The sequence below is a fragment of the Eumetopias jubatus genome, unplaced genomic scaffold, assembly GCF_037043125.1.
Source record: "Eumetopias jubatus isolate StellerSeaLion01/CBP00866 unplaced genomic scaffold, mEumJub1_p1.0 scaffold_4, whole genome shotgun sequence".
Classification (NCBI taxonomy): domain Eukaryota; kingdom Metazoa; phylum Chordata; class Mammalia; order Carnivora; family Otariidae; genus Eumetopias; species Eumetopias jubatus.
Window position 1 is genome coordinate 88,422,362 of NW_028274810.1, and position 20,823 is coordinate 88,443,184.

A 20,823-nucleotide genomic window follows, 5' to 3' on the forward strand; every position below is an offset into this window, starting at 1 on the left:
AGTAGCTACACTAGCTCTAGGTGTCTCATCTTCGTTTCTTGCCACTGAATATAAATTTATGACCAATGCATGGCTCAATCTCAGGACATCTGTTGATTAATATTACATACACACAAGTCAATATGTATGTGTAAACATTACATGAACAGCTTATCCAGTCTAGAAGTAGGAATGGAGATGAGAGGAAACAGTTACAATAAAAATTAGATATTTAGACACAAATTTAATGAGAGGGTCTTCATAAGACCTACATGAAGAAAATTATAAAATCCAGTTGAAGGAGTGAACAGGGGACTTCTACTTCCAACCAAGATGGAGTGACGAGAAACAGATTTACCTTGCCACTTGAAACAACCGGAAAAAAAAAGAGGATAGTGTATAGGAAACAAGTTTTCAAGATTGTGGAAATCAGGCAAGGAAGGCCAGTGGACTCTAAGAGGGGAAACAAACATGGGTAGCCGTATGATCACCCAGCTCACTGCCTTTAAAGAATTTCCAGGCTGTGGTGTGCGGAGGGAGAACCCAGGTGAAGCCCAGTGGCTCCCTTGGTTGAGGAGATGGAGCTGGAAGTCTGGGGAGACCACAGTGGCAAGGGCTCGCAGTGCCTTTCTGGGAGAGGAGGGAGCTGCCCACAGGGAACTCTGCAAGTGCAGAGAGGGCCCCCTCCAGGATGAGGCAAAGTAAGATCAGCATGTGTGTGAGCTGATGATGGGGAGGAAAGACCCACCTGAATGGAGTGGAGGGAGTAGTACCTTACCCACCAGCTGGAATGGAAAATTCATAATTAAAGGGGTAGGATGCTGAAAAGGTTTTGCCTCCATAGTGGAGAGTAATTAGCTGTAGATTGAATGCTGCTTGGGTCTCGTCTAAAAAAGTTTTTAAATTAAGACATGACAGAATCAAACTGTTTCCAAGTAATTTAAATGCGTTCCAGAATAAAGATCAAGAATAATTGGTTATAAAAAAACACAGAAACATCCAGAACCCAACAATATCCAATTCACAATGTTTAGCATCTAATTAGAGAAACTGGAAAATTGGACCCAATGCATGAGGTGATATAGACGTTTGGATTAGGAGACAAAACAGTAATTGTAACTGTACCGCACATGATCAGAAAGGTAGAGACATAAAGAGAGATATAAAAAAGACCCATACTGAACTTCTCAACATGAAAACTACATGTCTGAGGTGAAAAATACACTGGGTGGGTTTAACCACAGATTAGGCATCACAGAAGAGGAGATGTGTGAACTTGAAGACAAAGCAACAGGAACCATCTAAAATGCAATATAGAGAGTAAAAAAGAATTAAAAAGCATGAGCAGGGCATCAGTGAGTTGTGTGACCTGTTATGTGTCATTTGGCGTTTCCAAAAGGTGGAAACACTGCTTGCTGCCCACGAGAGGCTCTGGATCTGAAGTCTGGTCTCTCTGTTCAAATATGAGCAAACACGAGAGGTGTTATGAAAGCCCTTTATCACTGTGCTGAGACTTACAGGTTGCAAAAGAATTGTCTCACCCGTGCCCACCTGTGGAACACATCTTGCCCTTTGGGAAATGCTATGCCAGCAGAAAGGAGATGCTTTATGCCAGTCCTTCCATCCACAGGACTGATGAAATTGAGCACCTGAACAAGGAAGCAAGCCCTATTTGGGGGGGAGGTAGAGGGCAGTGATGAAGTGGAAATGGGGACGTTCTTTCTCTCTGGTGGATGTGGTGGGGAACAGAGGCAATATTAGGAACCGCCACCTTGGATCCCAACCTGACTGCTGCTGAGTCCCTGTTAGCCATTGCGTATTCAAAGGGAGCAAGGACAGTGACCCTGTTCATCCCACTGCAGTAGTCCTGGCTGGGTCATGTCCCTCTAACAGAGCTCCTCTTTCTCCCTGCCCCTGCCCATGAGGGCAGGGCTGCCTCCCCACAGGCCCTTTCTCCTCCAAGGCTGTGACGTCTTAGAGGGATCACCTTCCTCATTGGCTCATTTATTTCAAAGACCTTCTCAGAGAAGTGGGGGCTTCATTATCACTTGACTCAACTATGTTATCTCACTTGCAAGGCTGAGTTGAACAGTTTTTGGCCAAGTGGTGGAGCTGACCGAAACAGAATGATCTCTCATGGTTGCAATTACTTATAGAATAGCCTACTGTTCCATGCTGGCTCTGGAGAGTGTGTGCCCCCATTGGAATGCTCCTACAGCTTTAGGAAATGGGGACAATCATGGCATTAGCCTCCCAGGTTTGCTGTTGGTTTTACACGGATAATCCACGCTAAGCGCAGTGGGCTGGTGCAGACTAAGTGCCCATGCATATTGGTAGTTCTATGACCATCATCCTGCTCCCCAATGGGGCTCTCTCTCACTCTACCAGGGCAAGAGGCACAGTGCAATAGCCATGGATTAAAGTGGCCTGGGGGGCGCCTGGGAAGCTCAGTCCATTGAGCGTCTGATTCTTGGTGTAGGGTCATGTCATGATCTCACGCTTGTGGGGTTGAGCCCTGCGTCGGGCTCCACCCTCAGCACAGAGTCGGCTTCAGATTCCCTCTCCCTCTCCCTCTGCTTTTACCCGCCCCACCCCCTGCCTGCTCACCTGCATGTGCAGGCTTTCTTTCTCTCTAAAATAGATACATAATTAAAATCTTTAAAAAAAGGAAAATGACCTGGATTAAAATGCCAGTTCTTCCATTTGCCAGGCAAAAGATCGCAGGCAAGTGACCTTGTATCGGTCTGCAAGGGCTGCCATAAAGGAACTCCACAGCCTGGGGTGGGGGGTGGTAAACAACAGAAATTTATTTTTTCACAGTTCTGGAGGCTGGAAGCCCACGAGCAAGGTGCCGCCGGGGCTGGTGTCCGGTGAGGACACTCTCCCTGGTTTGCAGATGGTCACCTTGCTGTGTCTTCGTTATGTGGCCTTTTCTCCATGTCCACGTGTCACTTCCTCTCCTTATAAGGACACCAGTCCTATTAGATTAGGGCCCCACTCTTATGACCTCATTCAACCTTAATGATTTCCTTAAAGATTTCTATCTCCAAATATAAACTCTGGGGCTTAGGGCTTCAGCCTATTCATTGGGGGGGTGGCATGATGAGGTCCATAATGGCACCCACCCTCTTTGTGCTTCATTTTCCCCAGCTTCCAAAAAGTGTTTGTAATCTCTAAATCAGAGGGTTGTTGGGAGCATCGTGTGCTTAGACCAGTGCCTGGTTCCTAGTGGGATCGATGTGAGTTATAATAGCAATAGCAAAATGAATAAATATTATCATCTTCATGGACATCTCCTACACATGGTCTTCTCTCTTCCCTCATCTCTGAATCAAGATAACGCCAACCCGAACGTTCAGATATCTCGGAGGGAGGTAAGATTTCCATGTGACTTCCACCCTGCCCTCAAAAGCGTTGGCAACAAGGACTTCCTCTTTTTGCCAGTCTAAAGTTTTGAAGCGATAGGAAGCCCTGGGCTGTGAAGGCTCCCTTCCCCAGACCTCTCCTCCCCTGCAGCACTCAGCTGGGTAGCAGCTACTGAGCATGCTCTGCACGCACTGGCCTTGCTCCTCTGGGACTCTCTTCAGAAGCTCATCACTTATGCAAGATTAACTAACTGTGTGCTCTCCCTGGGCTGCTTCTTCAATCCAAGGCAGTTAGAGTCAAAATCCAGTTTCCGACAAGTGACAACTACTCGCAGAACCCAGGGATCTGAGGACCAGAGGTTCCACCTGGCTTTTTGCTACCATAGAACCAGAACATATGGTTTAATCATTAAAAACAAACAAACAAACCCAAAACAACTCTTATCTTTAAAAATGTTTACCTTTTGGATGAATAGTTTAGCTTTGGATCCAGTCTTGTTCCCTTAGATGAGGTTGGAGGATTTTTATTTGAAAACCTACAGGCTGTTGGGAGCTCTACAGGCTGGAGCCCTTAAGAAACCGGGAGATACTGACATCTCACCTTGCTGAAACTCGTGTGTGTGTGTGTGTGTGTGTGTGTGTGTGTGTGTGTGTGTGTGTGAGAGAGAGAGAGAGAGAGAGATAGGTTGGGAGGGGCAGGTATGTATTTCTTCAACTGGAAATGGCCCCCTGGGGAGAGATGTAGAAAATAGCCCCAAATCTCAGAAATACAGTAGAATGCGTGAAATCTTCCATACATATGTCATTTATCACATACGTGTAATGTTTAAATGTAAAACATCTAAAATACACAGAATTTTTACAAAACCCTGTCTTGGCATTTCTCATTCTTTTTAATATAATAGACGCCCTGAAATAAGGATTGGTCTAGCCCTCTCCTGTTGCTTAGAGGCCGGTGTGCACAGGGACCATTCCAAGCCGAAAGTGGGTGGGGACCGAGAGCAGGGGCAGTTGAACACCGCCTCTGAGATCATGGCAACCTGCTTAGCGCCCTCTCGTGGGGTTTGCGGAGCATAGCTTCAAGTCCGAGGCGCGGTTATTGCTAATTGAAATCTTTTCGTATTTTTTTGAAATCCAAGAAGCAAGTGTTTTGTTTCTTCCTAGTTACATCAATCCATAGTCATTGTAGAAAATTACTTCCTCCAACTGGGGTGTGTGTGTGGAATTTGATTGGTTTATTAAATCCTTAAGTATGGGAACCACGGGACTATCTTAAACCTCTTTTAAAAAAATCTGCCGTTTAACTTACGTATAATAAAGTGCACAATCTTGAGGGCATAAATAGATGAGTCTGTACATATTTATAGACGTGGGCAACCACCAACCAGGTCAAGCCATAGAAGGATCCCTTGTGGCCTCTTGCAGTCAAACCGCCCCCCAGGGTAACGAATATTCTGACTTCTATCACTTCAGAGCAGTTTGCCAGCCTTGGATCTTCCTATAAATGGCAGCCTATAGTATCCACTTTTTTGGATCTGACTTTTTTCACCCAACATTGTGTCTAGAGCAAGATCTTTCCAGGTTGTGTGTGGGGCTTAGCTTAACCTTTACATTGCTTTCCAACTTCAACATCATCTAATTCTATGAAGGAGGAAATGAGGGGAGAATAAATTTGAAAGAGATCCTTGATGTCATTTTAGAGATGATGGTTTCAGGCTCTTCAGGAGAGTGAGGATTACTTTGAAAGGGGAAGACTTCAGTGACCTGTCCCACCACGGCATGTGGTCTCCTTAGTGGATGACTTTTTAGATCAAGAGGAGCTGTGGTCCGGGAGCCTTGATGTTGTCTGGACCTGATTTACATGGTAAGATCCTGGACAGTAAGCTGGTGCTGTAGTAAGGCAAGACTTGGTGGTTTTGTGGGAGAGGATGGACATATTTTGCATGTGGGAGGGCTGTAAATTTTTGTTGGCCAGAGGATGGGCTTTGGCAGATTGTAGTTTCCACACCAATGTCTACCCCATCCCACAGGCTCTTCCTACAGTGTGATGTTGATGGTCCTCCATCAAGAGGTGGTGGATGAGTTTCCTAGGGCTTCCGTAGTGAAGTACCGCATCCTGGGGTGGAGGGGGGCTTAAACAACAGACATTTATTGTCTCACGGTTCTGGAGGCTGGATGTCTGAGATCCAAGGGCCAGCAGCGTTGGTTCTTTCTGAAGGCTCTGAAGGAGATTCTGCTCCATGTCTCTTCTCAAGCTTTGGGTGCTTTTCTGGTGATCTTTGGAATTTCTGGGCATGTCGAAGCATCACCCTCATTTCTGCCTTCATCTTTATATGGTGTTTTCCTCGTGAGCAGAGCTGTCTCCAAATTTCCCCATTTGATAAGGATACCACTCATATTGAATTAGGGTCCACCCTAATGACCTCATTTTAACTTGATTAGCTCTATAAACCCCCGATTTCCAAATAAGGTCACAGTCGAGGTATAGGGGTTAGGACTTCAACATACGAAATTTGGGGGTACATGTATTCGATAAAAAGAGCCCCCCCACATATAAGTCGTTTAATGTGTATGTGTCTCTGTGCATATAATCTATATAAATCTGTACACATATATATCTATGTGTGTATAGATAGAGTTATTATGAGGATCTGGCTCACGTGATTTGGGAGGCTGAGAAGTCTCATAATCTTCCGTTTGTAAGCTGGAGATGCAGGAAAGCCAGTGGTTGTAATTCAGTCTGAGTTTGTGGGCCTGAGAATTAGGGGAGCTGTGGTGTAAATCTCAGCTCAAGGGCAGAGAAGACTGAAGTCCAGGCTCAACAGGCAGGCTGGCAGAGGATGGATTCTCTCTTCCTCTAGTTTTTGTTCTATTCAGGCCCTCCGTGGATTGCATGATGCCCACCCACACTGGGGAGGGGAAGGTAGTCTACTGAGCCCACTGATTCAAATCTTAATCTCATCTAGGAACACCCTCACAGACACACCCCAAAATAATGTTTCATCTGGGCATCTTGTGGCCCAATCAAATTCACCATACGATTAACCATCACAGAGCATAATACAATCCAGAGCAGGGAGGGTCTGTGTTTACTTCCCTTGAACTCAAGTGGACTTTTGTAACTATGATGGGTGATGCCAGTGAAACACCAAGGCTAGGTCCTAGAGGCAATATACAGCTTCCTCCTGGCTCTCTCTCAGATGCTTGGTTTGGAATCAATTCAGCCACCATGTTGTGAAGAACATAGATAGGCCATGTGAAGGTCTCAGTCAAGAGCCAGCACTGACTGCCAGATATTTGAGTGATACTGGATATTTCAGTCCTTGCCTTAGAGTCTTATGATGGAGACACCAGATCTGGGTAGCAGAGTCAAGCCATCCTGTGTCTTATCCAAATGTTGACCCACAGAAGCTATGAGAGATAATGAATTATGGTGGTTGTTTTAAGCCACTAAATTTTGGGATGATTTATTGCGTGGCATAGATAACTAACATATGCTGCTAACCTCATAGGTAGGGTTCTTGTGAAGTTTAAATGAACTAACTGTTGGAATTAACTTAGTATAACACTTGGCACATAGCAACTCAGGAGAACAAATATTAGTAGATAAATAAAAAAGTGGGAAAAATTGTAACTAATTTATTTAAAGTAGTCTACACCCAATGTGGGGCTTGAACTCATGACCCCAAGATCGAGTCGCATGTACTTCAACTGAGCCAGCCAGGCACCCTGAAAATTTATAATTTTAAAATACAAAGTAAGCTAGTCCAGTTACTACATGTAATTAAAAGAAGAAAAGGGAATTCTCGGGGCCCCTGAGTGGCACAGTCGGTTAAGTGTCCAACTCTTGGTTTTGGCTCAGGTTGTGACCTCAGGTCACAGAGTGCAGAGTCTGCTTGGGATTCTCTCTCCCTCTCTCTCCGTCCCTCTCCATGCTCTTTCTCTCTCTCTAAAATAGGTAAATAAATCTTCTTAAAAAAAGAAAAGGGAATTCCATAAGCCATTTAGAATTTAAACTTTTCACCAATTCTATTTGCACTTTTGCTCAAGTAGACTGATTTTTTTTTTTTTCCTGCCAGACATACTCGGTGATGGGACTTTAGTGGCTGAGAAAACAGAATCATCTTTTCCTTTGTTGTGGATATGGGCAATCTGTGCACACGAGTTAACCAGGTTTTAAGACTACTTTGTTCATTATTAGGGAAAAAATAATTTTGGTTTCATAATGTAGACTCGCAAAAGTTTTCAGCAAAATGAGCCTACAGAGATGTGATTAACTTTATGTCTATACTTTTTTCTTTAAAAGATTGTATTTATTTATTTGACAGAGAGAGACCCAGCGAGAGAGGGAACACAAGCAGGGGGAGTGGGAGAGGGAGAAGCAGGCTTCCCGCTGAGCAGGGAGCCCAAGGTGGGGCTCAATCCCAGGACCCTGGGATCATGACCTGAGCTGAAGGCAGACGTTTAACGACTGAGCCGCCCAGGCGCCCCTATGTCTATACTTTTTTTAAAGAAGATATGTGAATGGCCAATGAACATAAGAGAAGATGCTTAAAACCATTAGCCCTCAGGGAAATGCAAAATAAAACCACAATGAGATAGCACTTCACACCCACTAGGATGGCTCTAACCAAGGAGATAGATGGCACCAGGTGTTGGTGAGGATGTGGAGAAATCATAACCCTCCATACACTGCGGGCGGGAATACGAAACAGTGTGGCGGCTTTGGGACACAGTCTGGTAGTTCCTCAAAAGGTTAAATATAGAGTTGTTTATAACTCTATGTGACCCAGCAATTCCACTCATTGGTATGTACCCAAGAGAAATGAAGATATATTGCCACGCAAAAACTTTAAGCAGCATTCTTCATAAGAGCCACAATGTGGAAGCAATCCAAATGTTCATCAGTGTGATGAATGGATAAATAACATACGGTATATCCATATAATAGAATATTACTCAGCAATAAAAAGGAATGGAGTCCTGATGGCTACAACATGGATGAACCTTGAAAGCATCTTAGCGAAGCGACAGAAGTTTGATGCAAAAGACCACACACGTGGTAGGATTCCATTTATACGAAATGTCCAGAATAGGCAAATCCATAGCGACAGAAAGTGGATTAGTGGTTGCCAGGGCTGGGTGGGGTGGGGGAGGGAGGGATGGGGACTGACTGTTAATGGGTATGAGGTTTCCTTTTGGGGTGATGAAAATGTTCAAAAGTTATATTGTGGTGATGGTTGCACAACTGTGAATATGCTAAAAACCACTGAACTATGCACTGTAGAAAGTGAATTTTGTGGTATAAGAATTATATCTCTGTTATGGTTTCTGTTTGTAACCGGATCATGAGAAGACTTCCATTGATTTTGGAGGGTCTGTTTGATATGCAGGCTTCACAAAATTCACTTGGGTGTGACTTCCGGGAGTCCCCTTGAGAAGACAAAGCAACCAAAACAGATTCCCAAGACACACATGTGATTGCAGATGGAGAGAAATATCAACAACTCAATTACATTATTCATTCAACAAGCTACACTGAGCACTTATTATATGCTAGGAAGTGTTCTAGAGACATGATTACATCAATGAACAAAAATCAAGGGTTGATTTTAGTTAAGCTGTTTCTCAAACGGGCAACTTTAAAATTAGTGCCCCTGGGTGGCTCAGTCAGTTAAGCATCTGACTTCAGCTCAGGTCATGATCTCAGAGTCCTGGCATCGAGCTCCACATTGGGCTCCCTGCTCAGCAGGGAGTCTGCTTCTCCCTCTCCCTCTGCCCCTTCCCCTGCTTGTGCTCTCTCTTTCTCTCTCAAGTAAATAAATAAAATCTAAAAAAAAATTAAACTAATAGTTAGGGTGAGTAGAAACAGCTACTGGTTGACTTACATTAGCAAGGATTGTGACTTCCCTCCTGCTATTCTGGAAAGACCAGACAGCTTACACATAAAAGAGGGAGATGTGAAGATACAGCTTTTGTAACAGGTTTTGCCATACTTTAGAAAGTCAATGGCAGTTAGGAATGGCTTTGGCTGTGATTAATAGAAATCCCAACTAATAATGGCTTGAACAAAGAGGGGATTGTTTTTCGCACAAAAATGTGGAGGTGGGCAATTGCTCAGTGGCTTAATAAGGTCATCAAGGACCTAGGATTAGTCCCTTTTTCTGCCTGGGCATTCTCCATATATTGGCCTTTTGTCTTCTTGCCTTTTCCCTGTGGTCACCAGATGGTTCCCAGCAGCAGGCAAAATCTCCTCATTCCAGTGTCCAGGGAGGAAGAGGGGGGCAAAGTCAAAGAATGTTTCTTCTCTGGAGTCTCCATTTTTTCTGGAAAGCTTTCCTGGTGTATCATTGACTAGAACATGATCATGATCTATATCGGCACATAATATGGTGTAATGAACAACCACTGGGTTGGCTGGAGTTTGCCGATTAAGGCTGGGTTCAGGTGTGTCTGGCTTTGGGCTTCAGTCCAGTTTGGGCAGGCTCCATTAATCTCACTCTAGAGCCCAGTGGGACAGGGGGGTATGCCGATGGCACAAGCACATTTCAAGCCCCTGCTTGAAGCACGTGGCGAAACATCCCATCAAAGCAAGTCACATGGCCAAGCCCAAAGTCAGGGGGCAAGGAAATCCACTTAGTCCACTCTGAAGTCGTGGTGAGGGCTGAGGTGTAATTCTACCACAGGGGAGTGAAGACCACACGTGTTGTTCCCAAGAGCACTCAACAGGGGGTGGATTGCCATGGATGACTTAGAGCAAGGCCGAGGCCTGAAGTCTTCTGGTGTAGTGGTGAAGAGCATAGTCTTTGGAGAAGGACTTCCAGGATCAAATGCCAATTTGTCCTACTGTTGACCTGGGGGCAATCAGTTTCCTGTCTCAGATTCCTCATCTCCACAATAAGGGTAATAATGGCACCTTCCAAGCACTTCTGAAACCATCTAGCACATAGCAGGGCCCCATTCGTGTTAGCTCTGGGCCTCTGGGGCCAGAAGGGAGGAGGACCCTGAGGTCCCTGCTGTCCCCGGGAGCTGTGACATTTGAGTCTGGCCCCAAAGAAGAAGCCAGGAACTGTGTCCCCGTGTTGCCTCTTGTGTCCGCGAGGTCTTCCGACTGGCTCTGCGCGGTTCTCACTCTTCCCCAACAGCTCACCAGCTAAAGTACCACAGCTGCTATTCCATTAGTAGACACAGAATTCACATCCAGTAGCTCTTGACCACTGAGGTTTGCAGTTAAAGGTGGCCTCATACCCAGAACCATAGAGCTGAACGATTGGCTCCAGCTTGTTGCGCTGGAATCAGCCACTCGAATAAAGAAGACCACTGCATTCATGACCTGCTCTGGGGCCAGGCACAAGGGAAAGACTGTCCCACCAGATGCTCCATGAGCCCGGGCTCCAGAGTTCTCAGGGGTTCCGAGTGTGTACATTCCAGAGAATTCTCAATCAAAGCACAACCCCAGGCAGACACATTTTCACACTAGCATGCCCACAGCATGTGTGGAAATAGAAGGGGAGATCTGTGTAGATCTAAGTCAAACTAATTAGCTGTCAGCTGCATCACATCTGGAGATCAAATATAAACTGTTGGCATCAAAAACCGTTCCGGTCCCTGTCATTTCCGTTCTCTGGGTACCACGCCATCCTTTGTAGCACGGCCCTAATATGTTTCTCCACACTGACAAAAACCCAGCAGCTCGTCAAGCATGGAATCCCATCATCTGCTATCAGCGACTGTAGTGCCCTTTATTTTGTGCCAGGTGGGGTTAGAGACCCAGGTCTTTTGCTGGGATGGGTAGGTGGGAGTGGGTACTTGCATTTTTAGTATGCTGGAGCACAAATATTTACACAGTTGCCCATCACCAGCGTCCTTTGTCATGGCCACTGTTCGGTGTGTGCAAAGATCACAAAGTCCAGGGTCTGAAACACGCTCATTTTGGCCAATCTCCTGCTGAATTTTATCACTTGCACCAGGTCGAGGCGGTTGGTCAACAGCAGATTGGAAGGCTGGGGCATGGATTTTCCTTTCAGAAGAGGTATGTGCATCTGGAAAGGAGAGAGTGGCCAGAGAACAGAGCCAGCGGCGTTTTTATTCTATTTAGATATTTAAAGTGTTTTTCCCTGGTGGAAATTAATCTGTTTCTGGTTTAAGTTGATTTGAAATTGCTGCCATGTTAGTGTAAATAACGTGACACCTATTTCTTTAAAGAAGCTTGGAATATGGTTATGGAATCCCAGTATACAAATGACAAAATTGCTTTGTGAATTCGACTCTTCTCCACGACAAAAGATGTTTAATTTTTAGTGCCCTTTAAAATCAAAGGAATAGTTGGCATTGGGTACTTCTAACGACCATCCACTAGGTGGCAGTATACCTTTACGTTTTTGACATGTAGCGCAGTGGTTCTCAAAGCCTGGTCCGCGGACTGGCAGCGTCAGCATTGCCTGGGAGTTTGTTAGCTACTTCAGTCCTCTGGCTCTGCCCCAGATCTTCTGCATCAGAAACTCTGGGAGTGGGGCCTAGTAAATCTGTGTTGCACTCTCAAGCTTGAGAGCCAGTGATCTAGTCTAGCTTGAGATCTTTCTGTGATCTGAAAATGCCGGCCTTCCAGACGACAAGGTGTGGTGGGCTTTAGATACACGTGTTGTGACTTAGAGACACTAAAAGGCACCTCTGTCTCAATGTATCTTTCATATTGGACTTTTCCCAGTGTCTTAGATGTCCCCCATTGATCATGACTTAAAGTATGAAAAGCCCCAGCCTGGAAGTGAGTGAGTAAGCCTCTAGATCCGATATATTAACTATTACAATCCATGAACACCTAAGAACTATTTCGATTCTTGGGCTAAATCTGTCCCATCACTTGTTTTTGTAAATAAAGTTTTATTGGAACACAGCCACACTCATTGGCATATTGTCTATGGCTGCTTCCACACTGCGAAGGCAGAGTTGAGTAGTTGTGACATAGACTCTATGGCCTGCAAAGCCTAAAATATTTCCTAGCTGGTCTTCAGATGAGGAGTTATCTAGGGTGCCTGGGTGGCTCAGTCGTTAAGCGTCTGCCTTTGGCTCGGGTCATGATCCCTGGGGCTCCTGGGATCGAGCCCCGCGTCGGGCTCCCTGCTCGGCGGGAAGCCTGCTTCTCCCTCTCCCACTCCCCCTGCTTGTGTTCCCTCTCTCGCTGTGTCTCTCTCTGTCAAATAAATAAATAAAATCTTAAAAAAAAAAAAAAAGATGAGGAGTTATCTATCACGGTCCTGAGGGGTTGGGTGTGCAGCACCAGGACAGTTGAGGACCCAAGGTGGGAGACCTTGAGTGGTGATACGACCAAAAGCATGGGGGATGGGCAGAAGCAGCAGCATGGGTAAGCCACAGAGGGGCCCTGAGATGCTTCTGGACCAGTCGCTACTATGCTAATGTGCACAAATCCAATACTAACCGATAAACCTACTAACCATTTACTCATCTGTAATCAACTGAGATGCTTCTTGCTGGGACTTTTCCTCTACTTACTTTCTAAGGACTCGAGGGGAGTGTGCCGATTCAAAGTGCAATAACAAAGAAGATGCTTGCTGATAAAACAGAAGGGACCACGTTTGCCAGACCTCTTTCCATTTGTTTCCATCCTTAGTACCAGCTACTGTGCTGGAATTGCTTGAGCAGTGTTTTCCACGCATTTGAAGCCTGTTTGATCCCGGGCAATTTTCATACATTCACCTATTGGATTTCCACGACAGCCCCGACAAATATTCCTCAATCCTTCCACTTCTCTGAGGGAGGAAAGAGCTCAGAGAAGGCAGGCAACTCTCCGGTTGAAAGTCGGACTCTGAGTTTGGACCCCTCTGAACTAAGCCTGGCGTTAGTCTGAGCGGGGTCCGCTCCACCACGCTCCCTTTTCTTGGATGTCCTTTGAATTGTGCTATTCTTGGTATTCTTTTTATGAACCGGCAGCTAGGCCCTTGCAGTCTTATTTAAGTTATTATATTATTATCCTTCCTAGTAGGATCCTAATTAATTAATCATATAGAAATTGTTCCCTGTGTAGTCCATCAAGTTAAATTGAGGTCTTACCAAGAGGAGCCAGAAGCCTTGTCTGATGCGTGCCGGTCCCAGGCCGTGGCTCCAGCTGCACGTCTGAGAGACACACGGCAGGGGATCAAAGGCAAGAGGCTGATATTCAGAACAGAGGTACCTGCAACTTGCCATCCTCGGGAAGCGGGAGGGAAGTCAGCCCAAAACCAGCTCCATGGGTCAGGATCATTTGTTAGACCCCATGCTGGGTCTTAACCTTCAATGTTGACCTGTGGAGGAACAAGTTAGCCCCGCCCAGGAGTGGGCTCAAAATCCCCATCCTGAGACCGACTTTGGCAGCTGGAAAAGGTCCCTTTGGTGGACAGAGAATGGTACAAGGGCATCTGGAAATAAATGCGCCAGGGAACACATTGCTCTTTTATTTCTTGGTATTTTGTTTGTTGTCTTGGGAAGTGTTGACAGGTGTACAAATTAGAAACAATAAGAAAAGCGTGAGTGGATGCTCTTGAAGAAACGCTTGCCCTGAAGGTCTCCAAATCCCCTACCCTCATCTTCTGCAGGAAGTGCTGACGGCAGGCAGAGTAGGGTCATTGCTGATGTGGCTTCAGGTATTGATGACTGGAACCTTTCATGGCCTAAAATCCTCCTGTCTCCTTCCCAATTATAGGTGGATAAGAGGGTGCTTAAGCCAACATCACCTGGTGGGGAAGGCAGCTTCAGAGGCCACATTCTCTGGGGATTTCTTTCCCTGTGGAATTGACCTCTTGGAAGGTTCTGGAGAACTTGTCCCCAACAGGTGACATCCAGCTTGTAATGGCGAAGGGTGAACTGGAAGCTGATGGCCTTGAGTGGCTGGGAGCTGCGGGGCTGTCTCCTGGAGGGGTGGGTCAGTGGAGGAGCAAGGCACGGGAGGGCAGCCACCCGGAGCAGGGTTCACAGAGGGTGGAATTAAAAGGGGAAGGAAGATCACGAAACTTAAAAAAGACAGAGAGGACGTAAAAAGGGCCCAAAGACCCACGCCACGTACACAGAGAGAGCTTCCCACGTGGGAGCTCATTTAACACGCACAAGAGCCCCTCGATTGGGTGGTGTGGTTAAGTGTTCAACCACCAAGCCACGTGCCTTCTCGACTTGGCCTGTGTGCTGAGGTTTCTCTCAGAGGCCCAGGCTCCATCTTACCCTGTCCCTGCCCTCCTGCCATCTGTCTGGAGCCCGTCCGAGCGTGGGTACCACAGGGTACTGCCTTCTCATGGGCAGGACTTGGCCGCCTGGCTGGGCCCCGCCCGGGAGAGCTCGGACTTACTGCATCCTGTATGCGTGCCGCCCCTTGGCACTGTTCTGGAAGCTTCTGGAACGTGCTGAGAGCCGGCAGGGGTCCCCGGGGGCTCAGACTGGAGCTGAGGCCCTCACATTCCTGCTGCCTGCCAGAGCTGTTTCCAAACGCTTGTCAGATTGTGAAGGCGAGGAGTTGCGCGTAACACCTGCAGAAATCACGCTGGCTCAGAAGAGCTTAGCTCACAGATAGAAGAAAATTGCTTTGGAAAGAAGCAAGCTACAAATAACCTGTAACGGCCAGAGCCGGGCCCTGCTGGCTTCGCTCTCAGTTTGGTGAAACGTCTCAAGATATTTTTCCAAAGCCCTGGATTTGGCCAAACCAGAAATGTCTTTTGCCTTTTGCCAAATGCTTTCTTTGCCATCATTTTTAAAGCTGAGAATATTTTGAAGGCAATCTCCTCTGCTGTTTCAGGTTCATTTACTCTGGACCCTTCACGAGGCTGTCTGGTGAGCGAGGGCTGTTTATGAGAGCAGATATTAAGAATCAGAGGCCAAGGCAGGAAAGATTTGGTCCATCCCATAAGCATGCCCCCTATATAGAGAGAAATACACATTCCTTCATGATACATATTCCTCCAGAAATCTATATTCCTCCACCTAGAAAGAAAGTTCTGGAAACAAGTGATTGAGGTTTGGGATCTCTGATGAGATGGATGTGAGAAGTACTCCTCCGCCCCTCCTGGGGCACATTAATGACACAAAAGACACTTTCTGGTGCCCCAGCGCTTCCTCACTTGGCTCTTCTCTTGGATTCTAGAAATGTTCCAGAGCCCAAACCAGATTCCCAGAAGCCTATCATGCAGTGAGCCGCTGGGCCTCGGTTTTACATTCGTCAGGGTTTCTTGCCTCCCAGAAATTCCTTCAACGTGGCCCCTCAGGTCTTTGGAGGGGCTCGTGAGTGGCTTCCATGGAGCTGACCCAGAGCCCCAAGCTCTGCATTAGGCGTGGAGCCCCAGGTCGTCCAGGACACAGAGATAGCATCCCGAGGCCTTTGGCTCCCAGTTTCCAGCCCGCCCCCCGGGACCCCTGCCTCTTTCCCCCTGGCTCTGCACCTGTGGTGGAAGGCCAGAGGGTGAGATGTTCGCCGCTCCGCTCACCACAATGCTTTGCGTCCGAGTCGCCCTTGGGGTCAGCACTGCCCAGTTTGCTCCTTAATGGCAACGCCGGGCTCGAGGCGATGAAGAGCGGTATTTCAAACACACACCACTTCTCTCTTTTGGCCTGCTGTTGGGAAAATCTGCAACAATGCCTTCTGAGTCAATTCCACTGGGTGCCTGGTGACAAACCACTCTGGCCGTGGCTGGTGGGTTACAGCCACCGGAGCCCTTTGATGGAATTACAGCGGTTCCTCTGTGCTGTCGCTGTCTCCCTGCCTCTGTCTCCCTCGGCCTCTGTTTCTCTCGACATGGAAAGAGCTGGACCCAAACCGGAATGTGCACTTGGGCCACCTCTATCCCCAGTGGCCATGTGCTGGTGAGTCTTGGCAACGGTGACACGGAGCGCCCTGGCAGAGGCAAACAGATGAATGGGTACTTAAACCGAGCGTTTCTTTACTGAGCCTCATGTCCCTGGTTCCAAATTTATTACTTAATTAAAGGGCGTTCACAGCCTGTCAAGAGGTGCTAGATCTTTCTTTCCTTGTGCCAATGGATAGTTCATCTAATACTCCCCTTTGCCCTTAATTCTGTCTGTCTGTCTGTCTGTCTGTCTCTCTCTCTCTCTCTCACACACACACACACACACACACACACACAGTCTTAGATCAAGTAAGACCATATTTGCCTTTGGTAATATGAGATTACTCCCTGGTTAAGACCACACGCAATACTTCTTTGCCACAGCACGAGGCAAGAGGACTGGTCTAGCTCTTGCTTTCAGTGGCCATTTAATGGGCTTGAGGTTGGGGTCCAGGGGGAGAGGAGTCAAAGGGTTGTGGCTCAGACCACACTGTGGCTGACAGGGCCGGTGGAGATATGAAGGACCCCAGCTCCCCGGTGGTGGCCTCCAGACCCACACTGCCCATGGCTTGCTCCCTGTGGTTGCCTCGGCTGCCCCCCCGCCCCCTCATTCCGTATGTTTTGCCTCGTCGGAGATGAGCCCGTGTGCTTTGGAGCACAGCAAACTATTGTTCCAAAGACAATTAAAAAAAAGATTGGGAAATGCAGCGGTTGTCACTTCCCTGGGTCCCCAAGTTAGAATTCAATGTGTGTGTTGGGAGCAGCGTGGCCATCTTGCCAACCAAGGTAGAGCAAACAAGAAGGAACGAGAGAGAAACATGAGAAGGCTGGAATCAGGCACCCCAAAAAGAAGACGAAAGAGGCAGCTCCTTCCTTAACCTCCTGTGGCAGATTTAAAGCTTCAGTAGTGGCCCACCCGGGGATCTCAAACAGCGACTGCCTCATCACTGTGGCCATTAAGCAGAGCGCAAATGACCCGCCAGGGCCTTCGACCCGCCACGTAGCTGTCACCAGCATGGTTTATGGCTTCTGAGCACGAGGTCCCTGATGGGCAACACTATCCCTTTCTTCCCTTGCCAGTGAAGCTGGACTCTGGAGCTCGTAAATTTAGCAGGGTTTCCCAGGGGCGAGCAGACATCTCAGAGGTGAGGGTGAAGATTTATGGCTGAGCTAGTGGGAGCCACAGGTTACCGGTGGAGACACTGGAGGACGCCGAGTTGCCCCGCACAACAAAAGGTGCCCAGTCTGGTGGCTCAGAAAGAGTGGCGCTTTGTTGGCATGAGTGAGGACATGTGATTCGTTCATGAGCCCCGTGGCAGCGGACTTCTAGCGAGGCGCTGGGCTCTCCGTGCTCCGCGTTCCTGTTCTCCTCACTTTGGGTCGGGGGGCTGGGGTGGGATGCAATCTCAGCAGAGAGATGGGTACTTAGTGTTCCTGAAGGGTGGGGCACAGGGCAGGAGCAGGGCCGTTGCCTCTTCTCCACCCAGATTCCCCCTGCTCTATGCAAACGTCTCCAATGCCCCCTGACCGGTCCCTGCCTCAGGCCTCCGAATCCCCAACCTCGCTGGCATTCATCTGCCAGAGCTGGGCTATTGGGCTCAAATCCTCGCTCTGTCACTTACCAGCTGTGTGATCTTGGACACGTTACTTAACCACTCTGGGCCTCAGTTTCTCATCTGTAAAATAGGGGTTTTTATGGAGTGCCTCTGTCATCGGGTTGTTGGGAGGACAACATGAATGTGCCTGGCCCATAGTAAATGGTGGATAAATATTAGCTTTTTATTGATATTAGCGTCATCCTCACGCCGACTCGTCAAACACAGATCTGCTGGGCTTTGTGGCAAGACAATCTGCCTGGTGTCACACATTGCGTGTGTGTGTCTGGCTCATTCCTGGAAGCCCCTTACAGATTCGCTCCCACCTCTGTGTCCCCTAGACAGTCATCCCGTGTAGGGGAAACTGCGACTGAAAGGCTTAGGCTGGTTTCAGGGTGTGTCGATCTGAGTGTCTCAGGGGATTTAAAGCCACCTCAGAAATGCTTTTCCTGATAATCTTTCAGGGTTGTTTACAGGTGGGGGGGGGGGATGTGGTGATCTAAAAGTCTTCTCTGCAGCCTTTCTGTGGGCCTCTGGAGTGCTCCCCAGGGCTGGGCGCACAGGTCCCCGCCTCTGTGATTCAGCCTTTGGGACGCCCGCACGTGCACCTGCCCTGCCTCCACCCCCTGTGGGCTTCCTGGGCCGGAGGGTACCTGCTCGGCCTGGGGTGTGCCAGGCTCTCCTGCCAGGGTGGGGTGAATGGCCTGCTCTTCCCGCCTACCTCTCGCACACATTGTTTGAGCAGACAAAGGAGAATGGAGTTTTGGTTTCAAGGTGTGATCCAGTTGGGCACATCCATCAGGCCCTGCTGTCGCCCTCTTGCTTTCTCTCCCCTTCTAATTTCCGCTTTGGGCTCTGGAGGGGAAAGAGCAATTGTGAAAGGGCCACTTGTCAAGATAAAAATCACACTGCTGGACAGCGCTGCTGTGCCTGGGGCTGGGGGTGGGGGTGGGGCGGCAGGGCTCAGGCCGCTGCCTGGGGGGCGGAGGGGCAAAGCCCTGCCTGGCTCTAAATCCTAGCCCTGCCTCTTACGGCTGTGCCACCTCGTTGCTCTGTGCCTCAGTTTCCTCCTCTGTCTAATGGGCTGCAAGGGAGGAGTCAGCGAATCCATTTGTGTAAAGTGTCTGGAACGTGCCTGGTTCCTGGCCCGGAGTGAGCTTTCTATACAGGATGGCTATTTTATCAGGAGTCAGAAAGGGGGCAGATTTTGGGGGGAAGTCCACTGGAGTTTCGGGTGGGATGGATAAACTCAAACCCAGCTGTTCATCATAATAACCCAGGGAACTTTAAAAATTCATCCCACCAACATTGAGGGTCTACTGTTTGATTCATCAGCCTGGCCTTGGGGGGTCAGCGTGCCTAGGTTCCACCTGGGCTCTACCAGTCAGAGGCCGATCACTGGACAAGTCATCTGACCTCACTGAGACTCAGCTTTCTCATCTGCAAAATGGGTACTCTTGGTGCTGCTCCAGGATCCAATGGGATGATGGAGCTGAGTTCTGGGGAGACTTAGTTCTTCCGTGAGGTGCTGGGATGCAGCAGGAAGGAGACAGGTGCCCTGCACCCTGGGTTAGTGAGTATGGGCAGCAGGCTTCTCCCGGATGTGGCATTGGTTTTGAGCGGCTGTTGCATTAAGAGCTAAAGAGAAGGGCTGGTGCTTCCCCGCCTGTGGCCACCGCACATCTCCATACACACGGAGCAGCGGCCCTTCGACCATGTTTGCTCACTGACCTCTGCAGCTCGAGGCAGGGCAGGCCCACGGAGGCATGGCTGTGGACACGCAGGATGGCAGAGGCCCTGGCAGGCCGGCCACAGCTCTGTTCCCTGTTAACTTGCCTTTGTTCCCCAGCCAGGCCAGACGCTGGTGAATGATTACAAGTATCAAATCTTCCTCCAGTTCCGTGTTACCCAAGCAGGGCCTGTGTGTGAGTCACAGGAAGGCCAGTTCCCCAGTCCAGATTAGACTGGGGTGGGGCGGCCTGAGGCCCAGCCAGCGTAGCCATGTGGGGCTGGACACGGGACCGCTGACCCCGTGGTTGAAAGATCATCGCTCCCAGGGACCGCTTGTGGAGTGGGATGTGTGAGTGTGTGTGTGTGTGTGCGCGCGCGTGCCCGTGTACGAGTGGATGGGAGAGATTGTGTGTTAGTGTAAGAGTGTGAGTGTGAGTATGAGTGTGAAGAATGTGAGTAGGGGTGTGTGTAATAAAGTGTGTGAGTGTGCATGTGTAAGGGTGTGAGAGGGAGGGCGATTCAGCCAGAGCCTTAAATCAAGAGATACAAGAAGGCCCCTGTCTGGATTTTGTCCACCATTTCCAGAGACCCTCAGCATTGCCCCCTCACCCCCATGCCCAGTCCCGCCTGGGTTCTGGCCTCAGGGCTCCCTTTTGTCCCTCCTCCTGCCTCTTGCCCTGAGCACTGGGCATCGAGACTCCCATGCCACGCTCTCAGGGCCACCCCCATCTAGCCCTCTTTCTAGGGCTGGAGCCTTGTATCTGCTCCCAGAGGCAGGGGCTCCTGCCGGCCAGCCTGTCACCTCTGCCTTAGAGTACACCTGAGGAACAAGGGTTTGTCTGGCAAGAGGGTAAAGACACCAGATCATTTCTGTAAGTGGGCCAGGGGGTGGCTGGGCGTGAAGGTTTTTTTCTGGAACTCTTGGGGGAGCCACCCTGAAGTTGACACAGGACAGGCAGGTCTCCTCCATGAGGTCATCCTCCTGGGGCAGCTCTGAGAAACTCTAGGGGCGGCAGGAAGGGTCCTGCTCAAGTGGGGACAGCCAAGTCCCTGGCCCTTGGGCTTTCACAGATTGGTAAAGTCTACCTCTCTCAATCTCGGGACCACTTGGGGTGGCCCAAGTTTTCTTTTGCCAGTTGAGGATATTAGCACTAGGGCCAAAAATAGACCTTGATTATCATATCATAAAAGGAAAGAAAGTTAAGGAAAGGGAAATGACATAGTCTCAGTATCTTCCAAGAAAAGCCATTTAGTAACTTTACTAGGACATGGTTTGCCTTGGACCCGAGTGAGCCCAAGAGGGCGGAGAGTGGGGGAGACAGTGTTCTGGGG